Source organism: Pavona decussata, unplaced genomic scaffold, assembly GCF_977016875.1.
Source record: "Pavona decussata unplaced genomic scaffold, jaPavDecu1.1 SCAFFOLD_273, whole genome shotgun sequence".
NCBI classification, from domain to species: domain Eukaryota; kingdom Metazoa; phylum Cnidaria; class Anthozoa; order Scleractinia; family Agariciidae; genus Pavona; species Pavona decussata.
In genome coordinates this window covers 1,721,541-1,741,310 of record NW_028145675.1, presented here as the reverse complement: position 1 = coordinate 1,741,310, position 19,770 = coordinate 1,721,541, and the positions used below count along the sequence as shown (strand labels likewise).

General features: G+C 38.6%; 1 protein-coding gene across 4 annotated transcripts in view; it reads right to left on the bottom strand.

The window, feature by feature from the left end:
- The window catches only part of LOC146455539 (uncharacterized), a 362,351-nt gene that overhangs the window by 280,574 nt on the left and 62,007 nt on the right, over nucleotides 1–19,770 (bottom strand). The window contains exon 2 of one of the 4 annotated variants that reach the window (XM_085094233.1): nucleotides 5,971–6,110. The exons of 2 other annotated variants lie outside the window; for them this stretch is intronic. The gene's annotated coding sequence lies outside the window, so the exon portion shown is untranslated. Of the gene's footprint in view, nucleotides 1–5,970; nucleotides 6,304–19,770 lie in introns of those variants that run through there. One more of the 4 variants, XM_085094235.1, reaches the window with a different exon arrangement.

The window sequence follows — 19,770 nt, the reverse complement described above, 5'->3', positions numbered from 1 at the left end:
CCAAAATATTGAGTCATGAGCAAAAAAGAAAACAAAAATAGAAGAAAAAAAGTGAAAAGCAAAAAGCGAAAGAACACAGCCTCTGTGTCCTAACTGATTCACTGAAAAAAATCATAAAAAAATTCAGGCACTTTTCAGTGAAACAAAAACTTTAAGAAAAATTTGACATGAGAAAGTTTAATTATGCTCTCTGCCCTTAGACTGCAAGTAGTCTCTCTTTTACTCAAAAATCCAGGAGGAAGAATACAAAAAACTGGGAGAGGAAAATATCCCAGGAGCAAGCGGCAAATCTGTGAGCCATGAGTTGTTCACACAGGCCGTAAAGTGTGGAGTAGCAATGTGGGTGCCGGGAGGTCTTCCGGCACCCACACTACTTACAGCTAATGGCTTCGCCACTTGACCCTGGGATATCGTGCTTGTTCCTTTTTTTTTTCGTTCTTCCAATGGATTTTCAAGCAAAAGAGAGGCCACTCATAGTCTACTCAGCCCTTGAATAATTATTACAACACCAATTATGACTTAATACTGGTAATTACCGTAATAATTTGATTTAGTGCCCTCCTTGCAATAAGCGCCCCCTTCCGAATAAGCTCCCCCTGTGAATGTGTTTTCGTTAATAAGCACCCCTATTTCAATAAGCGCCCCCATTCGTATAAGCACCCCTATTCTAACAAGGGCCCCTGTTCGAATATTATTACAGCGCCTTCAGAGTACGTATCAAACATGGTTCATCTTCCTTTAACAGCTGACATACTGACATAGTTACTGAACTTTCAACAATTTGTTACTGTTACAGTTTGAGTAATGTTGCAGTTTCTGTCAGTTATTTTAATGTTTATTTAAGTCTTGTTTTGAACATTTGGTTGTTTCTCAAAATATTAAATAAGCGCCCCGTCCGGAATAAGCGCCCAGTCTCTAATAAGCACCCTCCCTTGAGGTGCCAAAAGTAAATAAGCGCCCCTGCAGGCACTTAATTGAATCATTAACGACTACATATATTAATACTAACTGAACTTTAACAACAATAGTTATGAGCTACTGACATTAACATTGACTATTGAGCATGTTCTCTATCTCTTGGGAACTAATTCTTTTGCTAATAATAAGTGTATTATCGTTTGTCCCACGATGTAGTCACTTCATCAGGCAATGAGGTCGACTGGTCATGCGGCAACTGTTCCAACAAGAACTAGTTGACATCATCGCCTGATGAAGACTAGCAGTAAGCAGTGGAAATATTGTGATTTACAACTCAAAAAGACTACATTGTGAAACTGATAAATACACTTATTATTACTGTATCTACCACGGTGACAACAACTGTTATAATAGCACAGGAAAACATTGTAAAACTCAGAAGAAGAGCCTTTAACACTAGAGATCTTGACTGCGATCCTACATTTACAACTGACGTTATGACACCTTTCTAGAATCATAAATAACACTGAAACTGCATAAATTAAATTGAAGCTTTGCACGTAAAAGAATCTAACACATTATGACAACAACAACCTCTTTCTCAACATTCAATCTTTTAACCTCCAGCAGAACTGTCAATCTTTATCACTCTGATTTACAACTTCTACACAGAAAAATTTTATCCACTAAATAAATGGCATGACTGGATATGACAAGGACATGCATAATGTGCATAATTATAATAATTATTCAGTTTGAAAGCAGACAGATAAATTATCTACATGTACATGTAGTAATCAAATTCAAATCAAGCATTCAACTTAGTACAATGTACGTGTGTCTGATGTAGTTTCTTGATCAACAAACGATTTCCACAAGGCGTCAACAGTAGAAAGTTGGTTTTGTGCATATGTAATTTCTCGAAAATGAAGCGGAAACCAGTGAAGAAAAATATAGAGCAATGTTTATTACCTGAATATAAAATGAAGCCCACATGCTAAATTTCAGCGATTTTTGAGCACATTTATTTTTTTCAAGCAAAATCGTCACTTACGCTCTTTTTTCTACGGAGGCCTTCAATTAATAATTATTATGTTATTATGTAAGACACTGGAACTAGACTGCTTATCTAATAATCTTCATCTATGACAATTCATTCTCCACCACTAATTCGCATGATTATGAAAAATTGTTGGTCATTGCCAAATAAATTATCAATGCGAACATTAACTAACAAGTATCTATAGTCAGTGACTGATTGACAAGTAGACATTTTTTCCAAAGATTGATTTCATTGATTGTTCAATCCAGAGGATATGTCCCACTTTTAGTTTGGGTATACATGTAATGTGGCAACATGCCATCCATTCTAAATAATTGCTGGCAATTAAGCAATACTATTTGATGGGTTATATACATGTAAACAGCTAATTACTGATTATTGATTACTTATTGATTAAAGGGATTTTCAGTTGAGTGTTAATTTAAGTAATTCATGTACAGTATACTTTGATATTCTGAGATTGCTTAGCAAAACTCCTACTACATTCTCAACCAATCAGAAGCAAAACCTAATATTATAGCCGCATATATTTTCCAGCAGTCTTGGTGCTGGATACATGTATGTTTTTTTTTTAAATTCAGATTGCATTTGGTTTATTGCGCTGTTTACATCTGCTCAGTGAATGGCTAAAGTAATTATTGATTTGGTTTTCGTTTTATGACACTCAACTGGAAACAGCTATTGTTGTTACAGTATGTTTATAAAGTGTTATAAAGCTAAGTTCTAAAGTAAAATTAATGTTCAAGCCCAGTATTTTATGTTGTGGTTTAAATTTTTTGGGGTTTTATAAAAATTTTCAAATCAGTTTGATTTGCATTAGTCCTTTTGTCTCTGCAGATTATGGTAATAAATACTGTATAACGGAAAATAAAAATTAAACTGGTTTAAACCAATAAACATTAATGAACCCCAACATATACAAGACTCTATTAAAGTGTGTCGCTAAAAATTACCTCAACTCAGAGACTTTTAATAAACAGTAAAAGTAAGTTTAAATTTGAGCCAAATTATTGAAATATGATGAAGAAATCACTTACCTGTCAGATTTATATGGCCCTTTGTATGTCTGGAAATGAGCTTCAGTCAGAAATTCAATTGGGCAGAGCAATTCTCTATCTTCAAGGGCCAAGTAACTTTACTGGTGAAGGGACGAAATGTGAAATGATTATTTTCTTCTTAAACAAAGAATCAACCAGCTTGCTTGCAAAAAGAAACCCTTTCAAACCAAAACTGAATCGAAGGATGCCAGCGGTGCCACTTGGCCGTTTAAACTACCTAAAAAATTCAATTTAACTTACTAAAGTCCAATGCAATAACTGGCGGATCTAGATCTTTATCTGGCAGTATTCTATCACTTGTTACTAAGAAAGAGTTGTTCTCATGATTAAATGCAAGGCCAAACTCGTCAAACTCAACTCCGTGGATCAACGCTTCCAGAACCATGCGATATCCTTTTACATAATTTTTAGTATCGTCTCAGGTGATATACTCCCAGTTCAACAGCTACATGTACTTACCTACATGTACCTTCTACTAAAAGTCTAAAGATATAACTATTTTTTTCCAAAACCACTTTCTCAGACAATCATGGCCAATATTTTCTGAGAAAGATACGAAAATTTGTGTTCCGGATATTTATGACCAGCCACCATAAGCCTGGTGGTGCTATCATTAGTGATAATGTATTTTTGGAAGCCCCCACCCCCTTCCCCCAAGCAATGTTTATGTTTATTAGCCACGTCACTAGGATCATTCAGACTGTCAGAAACACAGCAACATGACAACATCGCATGGGGGGAGGGAGTACATGTATTTTGTGTTGAGTTATGGAAATGGTCTCATTATTTTTGTCCAGGGTTGCTGTTTAGATTACCGTATTTATTCGATTAACCACCAATGTTTAGGTTAGCTTTTGTACTTTGTTTTGTCTTGTTGAAGAGAAATAAACTTGTTATCCCTTGTTTTGTTTTTCTTTAATAATATTCTCAGTTGCTGGAAATGTTGGGGAAATAATAAGCACCCACCCTCATGGGCCCAAAATTAAAGAAGTGCCCAGGGCGGTTAATCGAATAAATACATCTATCAATGGTAGTTACAATGCACATTCAAATTACACTGCTTTTTTTTCCCCGGATCTCCTAAGCTTGTGCTGAAGTGTACAACCTTGATACAGGAATTTATTCCATAATATTATTTTTGCAATGAAAGTATGCATGGGGCCACACGGGTCATGTAACAATATCTGATATTTTCTAATTGGGGCAAGTAGTTAAGTAAGTGTCATGTGATGCATTTTGGCTAATCACTGGCAAGCACAAATGTTTGATAAATGATTTCTAAATAAAATCAGATACTCCCGATGACACTAATCAAACAGTTCGGTAATCGAACTTAATCGAACGATTGGGTTCGATTAGTTCGGAAATCGAACACAATCGAACCAAAAGAATTGTGTGAGAGTTCGATTGAGTTCAAAATCAGAACCCAATTGAACCCAATCGAACCTAATCAAACGATATAAATATCACTTAAAATATGCCAGTTCAGCTGCGGGACCGTCTTAGCATACATATGTAAGTAAAAATTTAAAGAAATAATTGATAATCACTTTATTGAAATAACCTTTCGGAATAAAAAACACAGTGAGTTTATTGTAAAATCGAAAATGATGTAAGTTCAACGTAACCGACTACAGAAAGACAATGCAAGTTGCAAAGAACGCAGTCTTCAACACAACATCCACAAGATAACGATAAATGAAACTGCCATAATTGCAAGTAAAGCAATTAAAAGTAACAATAGAGTTGTTAACCGTGTAACGATTTCTAAAAGAAACTCTGCAATTTTAGCACCTACTGTAGGAGGTCGCTTAACAGCTTAAGACTTGCACATTATTTCCAGATCCAAATGACCGATACAGGCTTGGAGCTTTACGTGGCAGTGTTGAATGTTGAATGACACTGTCCCGTGCATAGATTCATTAAAACGGAAAATAAATCAATTTTTGTTGCTGGAGTCATCCCCAAAACAGTGTGTGTTCTCATACTCGGGACACCATTTTCAACTAACAATCAGACCCGGGAATCCAACCAGAAAATATACATATTCACTGATGCAAAATCAAACCTAATCTGCGAACTCAATGGAACCCACCGAACTCAATCAAACCTTACCAAACTAATTGAACCCATTCGAACGTTCGATTTGGTTCGATTAACCCAATTTTTTTGTGAGGGTTCGATTGTGTTCGATTATCAAACTCAATCGAAACCCAATCGCGTGATTGGGTTCGATTAAGTTCGATTAATCGAACATTCGATTTGGTTTGATTAGTTACGAAGGGGATACTGTATGTCACAGGTTTCTAGCTATAGATTAAATTGGGCATAATTATGGTATCAACTACAACCAAGCAAAAAAAATTCTCGCTTGGTTATAAAAGTTGCTGGATTGATTATAAATAAAATAACATTATTACCCCTTACAGTATAATGTTGTCACTGATAAGTCACTTGACAAAAAAAGTTACTTGCTGTTGTAGTTCTGAATACAAAGCAATAAGCTGTGCTGAGTTTACTTTTTATGTGTAGTTTTCTGTTGATGATCTAAGCTATGCACTTAAGACGCTAACTACATTACTCATACCAGGGGGAAGCTTGCAAGTGAAAAATATAATTTAGCTTAATAATTCATGCTAAAGAATTGAGAGCTAGAATTCGATCTAATCTTCAACTTACTATGTTGTCACTCAGGGTTATACAGTCCTAGATCTTGAAATGCAGTCAGATAAAATCTTTTCTGTCGAATCTTTCTCTTCTCCTCGGGGGCGGAGTACCTTTCCTAGTAAAGGGACGAAACGTCAAATGATTAGTTTCTTTTTCCATCTTGTATGATCTCAAAGTCGAGAAATCCTTAGTCTGCTAAACCGGAAGTGAATCGAAGGATCGAATGCCAAATCTAAAATTGCAAAAACATTTAATTAAACTTACTAAAATTAAGCAAAGCAAAGATTTGCAGCTCTCAATCTTTGTCCGGCTGTCCTTTTTCACTTGTTACTGGACAACAGTTCTCCTCATATGCACGGTCAATCGATCAGCAAATTTCTCTAAAACGCTCCCATAACCAACAGCTGCTGGCGTGTGATTATCCTTTACTAACTTTAGGTGTCTTCTCAAACGGTGTACTCCCAGTTAAACTAACCTCTTCTTTCGGTTGGACTTCCTGTCTTTGTTTCTCTCTCCTCTAGCTCTGGACAGCTTCACCACTTAAATCATACCGGATCCAGTATTATCAGACACTACCCAGTTCGGCGCCATCTTGAAACAAATCGAAAACTCCGGGTGACAATTTTCCACGGGCGTTTCGGGCGTAGAGGAGGATAAGTTTTCGGTGTTTAATTAACAAGTCAGCGGTAGTTTGGGAAAATGGGTGTGTACCTCATGTATCCCTTATTATAGTGTATTTACCTTTAGAAACCCTTATTTACCCCTGTATACCCTTGTAAACCCCTGTCTACCCTTATAAACCCTTGCATACCCTAGTAAACCCTAGTATACCCTTGTATACCCCTGTACACCCTTGTAAACCCCAGTATACCCTTGTAAACCCTAGCATACCCTAGTAAACCCTAGTATACCCTTGTATACCCCTGTATACCCTTGCAAACCCCAGTATACCCTTGTAAACCCCAGTATACCCTTGTAAACCCTAGCATACCCTAGTAAACCCTAGTATACTCTTGTAAACCCTAGTATACTCTTGTAAACCCTAGCATACCCTTGTAAACCCTAGTATACCCTTGTAAACCCTAGCATACCCCTGTATACCCTTGTAAACCCTTGTAAACCCCAGTATACCCTTGTAAATCATAGCATACCCTAGTAAACCCTAGTATATCCTTGTAAACCCCAGTATACCCTTGTAAACCCCAGTAAACCCTTCTAAACCGTAGCATACCCTTGTAAACCCTAGTATACCCTTGTAAACCCTAGTATACCCTTGTAAACCCTAGCATAAGCTTGTAAACCCTAGCATACCCTTGTAAACCCTAGTGTACCCTTATAAACCTTAGAATACCCTTGCAAACCCTAGCATACCCTAGTAAACTCAAGCATACCCTTGTAAACCTTAGTATACCCCTGTATACCCCTATATACCCTAGTATACCCTTGTAAACCCTAGCATACCCTAGTAAACCCTAGTATACCCTTTTTAACCCTACTATACCATTCTAAACCCTAGCATACCCTAGTAAAACCTAGTATACCCTTGTATACCCCTGTATACCCTTGTAAACGCCAGCATACCCTTGTAAACCCTAGCATATCCTTGTAAACCCTAGTATACCCTTGCAAAGCCTAGCATACCCTAGTAAACCCTAGGTAGGTAGTGCTGGGTGATAAGTGATGGTGAAGGGGACTGGGGTGTTGGATTTATCTTTATCATGATTATGTTCCTGTAATGTCTCACTTCTGGGTATCTGTTTGGCTCTTAAGATTTGTTCTTTCACAAAACGGTCTTTATAGCCTCGTTTTGTTAAATATGAGAGCAATTCTGCTGATCGATGTTCGAAGAATTCGTCTTTGGAGCAAATCCGACGTAAACGGAGAGTTAGGCTGTAAGGGATGGCTTTTTTTGTATGATAAGGATGACTTGAGGAATGGAGTAAATACTGGTGTTTGTCTGTAGGCTTGCAATAGAGATCGGTTTTCGAGTTGAATATTAACGTCCAGGAAAGGAATAGAAGTTGTAGATCGTTCACTAGTGAACTTAATAGTAGGGTGGATGTTGTTGAGGTATGTGATGAAGTTGTCTAGCTTTTCTTCTCCGTGTGTCCAGACCATCAGAATGTCATCTATGTACCGGAGCCAGAGAAACGGTTGATCAGCGTAATCCTTTAGTACTTTTCTCTCAAATTCCCCCATAAACAGGTTTGCGTAAGCAGGTGCCATTCTGGTCCCCATGGCCGTACCATGTTGTTGTATAAAATGTTCGTCGTTGAAGACAAAGTTGTTCATAGTCAGAATCATTCTTAGAAGGTCGCAGATAGATTCCGTAGGGACGGATTTATCAGTTCGTTGGCCAAGAGCTATATTATATGCGTTGATTCCTTCGTTAGTAGGGATGTTCGTGTATAGAGATGATACAACAAGGGTAACAAGTATGGCATTGCTGGGGAGGGCGTCGATATCTTTAAGTTTGTTTAACAGGTGGGTGGTGTTCTTTACATACGATGGAGGTGACTGCACCAAAGGATTAAGATGGAAACTAATGAATTCCGATATCTTTTCAGTAGGATGCCCATTTGCTGAGACAATGGGTCGACCTGGATTTCCGGCTTTGTGGATTTTAGGTAGGATATAAAAACGACCAGCTTTAGGATCTTGAGGGGTTAAGTAGTATAGTTGTGAGTTTCTTTGTCTATAATGCCCTCAGAAAGAAGCCTTTTGAGGTAGAAACGTACCCTTTTGTTGATACCTTCGGTAGGATCTTCGTTGACTTTCTTGTAGAACTGTTGATTGTTTAATTGTCTGTAGCATTCGTTTAAATAGTCTTACCGTCGTTCACCAAACCTTCGCGACCTTTTGGTTCGAGCAAAACTAAAGAACCCTAACACGACACCCAAGCTCACCTCTGGCACTTTCCGCTGCAACTCCACTCATGGATGTCTCACTTGCCCTTACATTGACGATGCAAGAACTTCGTACACTTTTAGCAACACCGGCGAAACAAGACAAATAAAACAACATATAACCTGTAATTCTACTAACCTTACATATATGATTGAATGTAAAAAAATGTAAAAAACAGTATATAGGGGAAACCAAACGCACGATCCGTGAAAGGTTCACAGAACACAGACAAGCGACAAACAACCCACATCACGCCAACTCCACAGCAGCAGTCCCTACACACTTCAACTTACCAGGTCACTCTTCTGCGGACATGCGACTTATCCCTCTCGAACTACAACCCACCATCAATGCCTCCCGCCGTAAGGCACGCGAGGCTTTTCTAATTCATAGAGGGAAAACGTTATCTCCAGAAGGCATTAACAGGAAAAACGAACGCTGAGCCTTGATTATACACTTCTATATTTTTGTTATCTCATATTTACAAGTACGCTGCCTTCATGTCATGTATTAGCCAATCATTTTTTTGCATGTATTTTTTCAAATTTTAATTTAAGGAGCCGTTATTATGTTTTCCTTCAGTATAGCTCTGGCCCTGAAGAAGACTAATTCTATTAGTCGAAATATTGGCCACTAATAAATCTGCCCTTTGCCGTAGTGCCAGCCTTCCATTCAGTTTTGTATTTTCACGTTCAAGTGACGCCTGACACGAGGTCTTTTACAAGAGAGATCCGGCAAAATTACCAGTAAGTTTAATTCCTGCGTTGTGTGGACCTCTGCATTCAAAAGTTTTCTATACCCTTGTAAACCCTAGTATACCCCTGTAAACCCTAGTATACCCAAGCATACCCTTGTATACCCTTGTAAACCCCAGCATACCCTTGTAAACCCTAGTATACCCCTGTAAACCCTAGTATACCCCTGTAAACCCTAGTATACCCTAGTAAACCCAAACATACCCTTGTATACCCTTGTAAACCCAAGTATACCCTTGTAAACCCTAGTAACCTCTAGCATACCCTTGTAAACCCAAGTATCCCCTTGTAAACCCTAGTATACCCTTGAAAACCCTAGTATACCCTTGTAAACTCTAGTATACCCTTGTAAACCCTACTATACCCTAGTACACCCTTGTAAACTCTAATATACCCTTGTAAACCCTAGTATACCCTTGTAAACCCTAGTATACCCTTGTAAACCCTAGCATACCCTTGTAAACCCTAGTGTACCTTTATAAACCTTAGAATACCCTTGCAAACCCTAGCACACCCTAGTAAACTCAAGCAAACCCTTGTAAACCTTAGTATACCCCTGTATACCCCTATATACCCTAGTATACCCTTGTAAACCCTAGCATACCCTAGTAAACCCTAGTATACTCTTGTTAACCCTACTATACCATTCTAAACACTGGCATACCCTAGTAAAACCTAGTATACCCTTGTATACCCCTGTATACCCACGAAACCCCAGCATACCTTTGTAAACCTTAGTGTACCCTTATAAACCCTAGTATACCCTTGTAAACCCTAGCATACCCTAGTAAACCCAAGCATACCCTTGTATACCCCAGCATATCCTTGTAAACCCTAGCATACCCTTGTAAACCCTACCATATCCTTGTATACCCCAGCATACCCTTGTAAACCCTAGTATACCCTTGTAAACCCTAGCATACCCTCGTAGACCCAAGCATACCCTTGTAAACCCTAGCATACCCTTGTAAACCCTAGCATACCTTTGTAAACCCTAGCATACCCTTGTAAACCCTAGCATACCCTTGTTAACCCTAGCATACCCTTGTAAACCCCAGTATACCCTAGTAAACGCTAGCATACCCTTGTAAACCCTAGCATACCGTTGTAAACGCTAGCATACCCTAGTAAACCCAAACATACCCTTGTATACCCCAGCCTACCCTTGCAAACCCAATCATACCCTTGTAAACCTTAGTATACCCTTGTAAACCCTAGTATACCCTTCTAAATCCTAGCATACACTTTAAAACCCTAATATACTCTTGTAAGCCCTAGCATACCCTTGTAAACCCTAGTACGCCCTTGTAAACCCTAGTATACCCTTGTAAACCCTAGTATACCCTTGTAAATTCTAATTCTAGTATACTCCTGTAAACCCTAGCATACCCATTTAAACCCTAGTATACACTTGTAAACCCTTGTAAAACTAGTATACCCTAGTAAACCCTAGCATACCCTTGTTAACCCTACTATCCCATTCTAAACCCTAGCATACCCTAGTAAAACCTAGTATACCCTTGTATACCACTGTATACCCTTGTAAACCCCAGCATACCCTTGTAAACCTTAGTGTACCCTTATAAACCCTAGTATACCCTTCTAAACCCTAGCATACCCTAGTAAACCCAAGCATACCCTTGTATACCCCAGCATACCCTTGTAAACCCCAGCATACCCTAGTAAACCCTAGCATACCCTAGTAAACCCTAGTATACCCTTGTAAACCCTAGTATACCCTTGTAAACTCTAGTATACCCTTTTAAACCCTAGTATACCCTTGTAAACCCTAGTATACCCTTGTAAACCCTAGTATACCCTTGTAAACCCTAGTATACCCTTGTAAACCCTAGTATACCCTTGTAAACCCCAGTATACCCTTGTAAACTCCAGTATACCCTTGTAAACTCTAGTATACCCTTGTAAACCCTAGTATACCCTTGTAAACTCTAGTTTACCCTTAACAACGTTAGGAGATCGATCTTTTGCTGTGGCTGCGCCTAAACTATGGAATTTACTGCCCTATGCGATCAGGAGTAGCCCGTCTGTAGCATCTTTTAAACAGACACTCAAGACATTTTTATTTCAGAAAGCTTCTTTATAATTTTATATAGTTTCTAGTTTTACGTTTTTAAGCGCTGATGAAAATAGTCTTATTGATATCGGCGCTATATAAGTTTTATTATTATTATTATTATTATTATTATTATTATTATTATTATTATTATTATTATTATTAAACCCAAGCATACCCTAGTAAACCCTAGCATACCCTTGTAAACCCAAGTATACCCTTGTAAACCCTAGTATACCCTTGTAAACCCCAGTATACCCTTGTAAACCCTAGTATACCCTTGTAAACTCTAGTATACCCTTGTAAATCTTATTATACCCTAGAATACCCTTGTAAACCCTAGTAATCCCTTGTAAACCTTAGTATACACTTGTAAACTCTAGTATACCCTTGTAAACCCTAGTATACCCTTGTAAACCCTAGTATACCCTTGTAAACCCTTTTAAACCCTAGTATACCCTTGTAAACTCTAGTATACCCTTGTAAACCCTAGTATACCCTTGTAAACCCTAGTATACCCTTGTAAACCCTTTTAAACCCTAGTATACCCTTGTAAACTCTAGTATACCCTTATAAACCCCAGCATACCCTAGTAAACCCTAGCATACCCTTGTAAACCCAAGTATACCCTTGTAAACCGTAGTATAGCCTTGTAAACCCTAGTATACCCTTGTAAACCCTAGTATACCCTTGTAAACCCCAGTATACCCTTGTAAACTCCAGTATACCCTTGTAAACCCTAGCATACCCTTGTAAACCCAAGTATACCCTTGTAAACCGTAGTATAGCCTTGTAAACCCTAGTATAGCCTTGTAAACTCTAGTATACCCTTGTAAACCCTAGCATACCCTTGTAAACCCTAGTATACCCTTGTAAACCCTAGTATACCCTTGTAAACCCCAGTATACCCTTGTAAACTCCAGTATACCCTTGTAAACCCTAGTATACCCTTGTAAACCCTAGTATACCCTTGTAAACTCTAGTATACCCTTGTAAACCCAAGCATACCCTAGTAAACCCTAGCATACCCTTGTAAACCCAAGTATACCCTTGTAAACCCTAGTATACCCTTGTAAACCACAGTATACTCTTGTAAACCCTAGTATACCCTTGTAAACTCTAGTATACCCCATTAAATCTTAGTATACCCTAGTATACCCTTGTAAACTCTAGTATACCCTTGTAAACCCTAGTAATCCCTTTTAAACCCTAGTATACCCTTGTAAACCCTAGTATACCCTTGTAAACCCTAGTATACCCTTGTAAACCCTAGTATACCCTTGTAAACCCTAGTATACCCTTGTAAACCCTAGTATACCCTTGTAAACCCTAGTATACCCTTGTAAACCCTAGTATACCCTTGTAAACCCTAGCATACCCTTTTAAACCCTAGTATACCCTAGTAAACCCTAGCATACCCTTGTAAACCCTAATATACCCTAGTAAACCCTAGTATACCCTTGTAAACCTTAGCATACCCTTGTAAACCCTACTATACCCTTTTAAATCACAGTATAGTGGAAAGAAAGGAAAAAGATTGTGCAGAGATAGTTCTGTATCCAGTGAAAATTGATGAACATTGCAGTTGAGATTCGATCGAGCACGCAAACTTTCCCGATGTATGTAAAGTGGATGTCAGTAAAACGCGGGGCCGGGGTTGGGGTCGGGGTCTTTTTCTTACGTTTCCTTTTTTTTTTTTCTTTTCTATTTTCCGTTTTTTAATTTTTTTTTATTTTCAACATTACAGTTCATTTGTGGGTCAAATAAGGATTAAAGCCAATATATAAAAAGTTAAGTCTCTAAAGGTTAGGATAGGTCATCGGTGACAACACTCGATGCAGTTCCGTATAATTTTCTGACGGACATTGGTTCCGTGAATTTACTACCCTTTATTTTTCCAAGCAACGAAATGAGGCAGAAAATACAAGGTACGAGACAGTATATTTCCTTGAACTAACAAATTCGTGAACTAGAATGTGCATAAACTTACTATGAACACCCCCGCCGCCTTCCATGATCCTGTTCGTTCGTTACACAGTCAATCCATGTCAATTATTTCCGAGAATGAAATAAGCATGCATTCGAATTCCTTTGTGAAGCGTAAACGAGATTGAAAACAAAGGGAAAAAACATGATCCCTTATTTTGCGTGTAACGAGCTACCTTTTTATTGCTCGAGAATACAAGTACAAATATCATTTTTCAAGTGTTCTTTATGCCATATAATAAATCATTTATTGACCAAGCTAGTTCGGTCACTGAGATGTCTGGATATTAGTCTTGTTTTCTTTTTGCGTTTTTATGGTCCTCGATTTTCTTCTCGGTCCATAAACAGGCACAAAAAGAGAACTTGGCCAATATCCAACCATCATGACCTCAGGGGTATAATAGGAATTAATAGGTCTAGTCGGTGTTTTAGAGTAAACCTAAAAAACTTGAACTGGGGCTCAAAAACGTGTTACGGTTTTTAGAGTGTACAGGGGTTTACTAGGATATTTTGGGGTTTAAAAAACACTAAACAGGCTTTAGAGTTTTTAAGGGTCAATGGTCTTCTAGGGTTCAATAGGGATTTCGCTGGTTTCTAAGGGCATGACAGGTATACAAGGGCATAGTAGGATTCAAAAAGGTGTAATAGGGTTTTGCTAGGGTGTACATTTGCGTTTTCGACCAAGCGTGGAAAGACTACCTCACAAGCGGAACGCCTTTCTCTCTTTTCCTCTCCCCATTTCCCCAATTTTTTTCGATCGCCGTTTTCCTTCCTGGAACGGGCTACGGCAATGAAATCCTACTTCGGAAACTTTAGCAAATGTGAGAAGGTTTTCGAATCGTCAAGAAAGGCACAAGAATGGATGGGAAAATATTGACCCCATGTTTCCAATGTTAAAGGAACCGCAAGTCACGTCTCATTGCTCCTAATAATTATCTCATAGCAGATGCTAAAGGAGGATATTACTATCTTCCCATCGTACCTTGCGCCAATTTCGGTAAAATGGCTTCCGGTCAGTGAGAGGAATGCGCGTGTTTGAGCTGGATTTCTTCGTATCACAAATGATCCATGGTGAGTAATTTATCTTTATTTATTTCATTTACATTCAAATAAGGGAAAGGAATATTTTTCAGAGAGAGATATTCTTCAAAACAGCAATACTTTGCGTATTGTTCGTGGCTTGTCAACTGTGACTGTTGTTATTGAATATGCATGACCTATTTTGAATGCGTTATTTCGGAACTTAAACGACGAGTCAATAGGATTATAATATTCAAATATTAGCTTTTATATTTCAAAGTTTCACTGGGAACTGATCGACTGCTATTGACTCCACGTTTTCAACAAAAATTTTGAAGTTGAATGTGAGGGATTTTTGGCGCGATTTGTGTCATGATTCGACCTGTATTTATTGCTTGGGACTCATGTTCCAAGCTCCTATTATTCGAGATTTTCTTTACATGTTTTCACCTCATGTATTTCGTTTTATTGTAGGAGCCATTACCCTCAAGTCAACATCTGAAGAGGTCGCCGAGAAAAACACGAAACGTGCTTCAAGCGATCGATCGAACGTTTTCAAACTGTTACTGACTCACTGTTTGCGGCGTGTTCGGCTCATCTGGAAAGTTCACGTGCCCGAGAAGCATCTTATACTCTATAAATGCAGCATTCCCGAAGACTGCCTGATATTGACGGCTAAATCCACGCAATTCAAGTAAATAACACTTGATTTCTCGAAAACTTCGAGTTGCCGAGTTACTGTCTCGACGGCGTCCATTGAGAAATGAAATTCACGCGGGGCCAGCCGTTTGATAAGATAGTTGCTACGCGGTGCATGCCGGGAAGATAGTAATATCCTCCTTTGCAGATGCTGATGTCCCCAAGGGTTACTCAGCGCTCCTCTTGATCTGAGGAGACCCGTTTTGGGGTTGCTAAAAAATGGCACCCGGCAATCGAGTCTGAAAATTCCTTTGTCTGGTGAAATCAAGGACTTTATAGAAAGTTTTAATTTTTGGCCGGTTTTGGCCGTCCTTTTAGACCCTCACTTATCTCAATCTGGAATTTGGGGTCCATGCGCGTGGTACACGATTACAGACGCTAAACAGACATGTCGTGTTTTCCTATCAGGCATAAAACAGTCATTCAAGATGAAAGCTTAAAAAATACGTACAAAGAATAGTTATGAGGTTATCCCTCTTTAACAATTCTCTAAAATAACAATAAATACAAATAAATAAAAAAATAAATAAGTGGCCACGAAACGAGGCATACGTTCACAGACCGAAGCGGTAACATGTGTTTCTCACACTGCCTAAATATGGTCATTTTACGCTGAATATTCGTCATCCGTGGTCAGGCTAGGTATCCTGCTAGTAATTTCGCGCTTCGGGGAGAAAATGACCAAACAAAGATCGTCTCCAACTTTTTTGCGATAAAACTGTGCTTTGTAATCTATTTGTGGAATAATAAGACAATTATCCTGCTCAATCTTGCGGAGTATCGCCTGATTTTAGCCCGCTCGGCCTAGGTCTAGTCGGCTATGTATGGAGGGATATTCCACGTGGTTTCGCCGCCCGACGAGGAGCCACAAGCCCTACATTTTTTGCACGCCATCTGGCGGTACATCAAACAATTTAGAACGTACATAATGGTAATTTCCTAGGATACCTTTGCCTGTTAAGCGGAACTGAAGGTATGCTGAAGGTGTGTTAAGAACCACGAGCTAATAGCACTCTGAACTTTCACTAATTATATACTTTTGAGAAAAGGTACCATGCGGCGAAGCATACAGAAACTAAAATAATGACAAAGTGTCAGATTTTGCGCTGACCACGTTTTCAATCTATGGCATACGTCAGCAATATAAAGTGCCTTTAAAAGCTAAAATGCTCTGAAAATGTAAATCGCGGTGCAAAAAGTTATAAGAGAGAAATCCCTATATTTGAAATCGCTGTTGGGTGTACTGTAAAGCTAGATAAACCAGATCTGCATTTTACTAAGTTAGCTGGAGACCAATTGCAATCAGTGTTTGAACTCTCCGGCATTACATCTCCCCAATCGACGATTCGTTGGGCCTGTTTACATCAGTGGTAGCATTTGTGCTAGTATTTTTTGAGAGCTTGGTCTCAACGAAACTTTCCGGATCTCACGATCTATGAGAATATACACCAAAACAATTAGCCATATTTTATAAAACTTGTGACTGAGTTAACAGTGAGGTCAAACTATAAACCTCAGAAGGTTACAACGCTTAGAATGTCACAAGCGGGTGTGAATATTCAGCATCGAAAGCTTATCATTCGCTTTTCCCTGCTCCTCTTCGAAGAGGGCTCTTGCTCTTCGTCTTCCTTTCGCTTAGCTGTTTTTAAGGATAAACACAAACGCGATGTCATCCTACTTCAGTTCACGTTTTAAGTTTAAACCTGAATTCATCAGCCTTGTGAAATCCTCGTCATTGACGTGCATCGAGCACAAGGACGTCGAGGTCTTTCCAGGCGCGCGTCCACATCTTCCTCCGCTCCAGCATAAAGTCGATCCATTTCTTTCGCCTCCTCAGTCTTTGCGGGTATGTGGTGCCAAAGAAAGGAATCCTATGCATGCTTATTCCATTCGCTTCGTCTTTGATGTTTCCACATCTCGCTGCAACACATCTTTCCAGCATTTTCGAGAAACGTGCAGAAATACCGCGACTTGTTTTCAGTGAGATCCAGAGGAAGGCTGAAGTCACGTGTTCCTGAATCTACGTCACAGCTCTTGCTAAACCGAGAGGAGACTAATGCGAATGGTGGGCCAAAATGGCGGCAAATTTGAACGTCTTATAAAATTCATAAAAAATTCGCGTTTTATGCAATCGAAAAACTTTTTCACTGAATTTCTTAGGGTGATGTTTAGATTCAGATAAGAAAAAAAAATTCCGATATGGGCACTTTAAGGATCACGATAGGATTAAGTTAGGATTATTTCTGCTTCTGTTAGTTTCCTCCCGTATATACTTTAGCCTTGTTACGTATTTTCATTTGCTAATGATCATTAATTTGATTATCTAAATAATTTACTGCCCATGCAGTGTGGCCACTGACACACATTAGCACTTATCAGTTAGTATAGCCCTGTAGCCAGTATTGAGGGAACAAAGTAGAGACAGAGTAGACATTTGTCCATAGTTACACGAAGGATCATTAAGGCAATTAATGGGTCAAGTCAGTAACTGAAAGAAAAGCCTAAGGCTGGACAGTTTCAGTTACTGCTTGTCAAATTCTTTATAGCTTGGGAGTTCAATAGAAAACACTTTCCGGAAATATTTTTGAACACAACGTACTCTTGAAATCATCGGAGTCTCGGAATCTCGAAAGGAGAGCAAGCGGATGCGCGCACAGCTAGTGACGTATGATGACATTGTTGGATTGGGTGAAGCCTCCGAGCGATAATGTTGAAGTTAGACTGAAACCAAATGTTGCAATAATTTACAGAATTTTTTGTTTAAGTAGGTAAAACTAATTGACGCTTAATTTAAGCGATGTAAACTGATAGCCGAAAGCAGAGATGAAATTGTTCACAGTAATCGCGATATCATCATTTCAAAATATGTGGTAGAAATTTAGCCAATCGATGAATAGAATTATAATGACCATAGACATAATTGCGCACTTTTAATTGTTATAAATGAGACGAGTTTTTTGTGCTTAAAAAAACTTATAAACCAGAACAAGAGATCATGAACAATGGAATGACGAATATAAAAAAAATTTACTGTGACCAAACTCTACATCGGGTGACTCAGGATCTACACAATACTAATAATCGTGTTGGAAGAAATCCCAGGTTTCACAACATAAAGACAAACATAGCTTTCATGTAATCCCCCTAATCCACTACAACAGAGCTAGGTTTTTTTGTTATCATGACCTTTTCAAAACCTGTCTGATTTCGTCAAGGAACTAAACTGGAAGTAAAGCGGTTCCTAGTCCGCGTCGAAAGCGGATCCTGATTTATTTTACGTTTAATTGAATGACTGAGATCTAAAACAATTTCTTTACGATCGAGATCTTTGTCCGGGAGTACTTACTCAGCTGTTGATAAAGTAGAAGCAAAGTACATTTATTTTGCGCATGGTTAGATTTAAAGCTAGCAACTTGTCGGGCCGTGCAATCAAACAGATATTTAGACAACAGAAATAGACAACATTTGTCCTTAAACTTTGCTTAACAGGTCAGATTTCTTTTTCATAAACACTTTACACCAAATTATCAGTCCGGGTTGTCTTTCCTTTGTTTCGACTTCCTTTCTATTTTCTCTCTTTGTTTCCCGACTTGTTACTTTACAAAAACGTGCCATCAGAATTATTTGCAAATCAACTTTTGACGTTCTTTTTGTAGCCACTTAAGTTGCGTACATAACTGAGATTTCTCCCATTTATTGATTCTCTCACCCTCCGTTCAAACGTATGTTTTTTTATATTTTTATACAGATTGTAAACTATACAATGTAATATGTATTTACAAAATGACTATCTCCCAGTTGGTAGAGCGCTGCCCTGGGCATTTTTTCATTGTCTGTCCCGGTGGCCGGGCTTTAGTGTACCCCGCAACAATTGACGGCCGCGTAATTTTCACCTCACAGAACTGACACTTCCTTTCAAGGATAAATTCATCGCCAAAGACGATAGATCTGCTTTAATTATGTCAAAGGAGGACAAAATTAAGTGACGGAAGATCCACAGACTCCACAGAGTACGTTTGGGCCGAATTAGCTTCCATTGGGATAAAGGTTTGCCCAGAAACGAAGAAATCAACTGTTGTTTTTGCCTATACCGTAAAGTACTGAAACAGCTCGTTTGTCGCCGCCGTGGTCATTTGCCGGTTTGTTAAAATAATAATAATAATAATAATAATAATAATAATAATAATAATAATAATAATAATAATAATAATAATAATAATAATAGTAATAATAAATCGTGTGGTACCACTTGCGATCAAATATAAACAGGGCTAATAACTGAGAAAAAAGTGATTTATTGAAAAAGATCTACACCGCGCACAGTGGGTGGTTGAGACTTATGTCGGAAACCGGATATTAGCGTCACGCAATGACAAATTATAAGCGCGATCTGGTCACAGTTCACCTATCTGTCTATATTTAGCGACAATGGAATGCAGAGAATGTACACCGTGAACTTGATTGACATGTAGCTTGAATGATGCGAATGACTTTGACGAGTATCAAGTAGCAAGCAAAAAAGGATTTGTGCGATCGAGTGTTACGGTGAGTCCGAAGGAGATTGTGACTGCGAGTGTTTTGTACTGTTGACCGAACCTGAAGGGTATTAAAGAACGTATACAA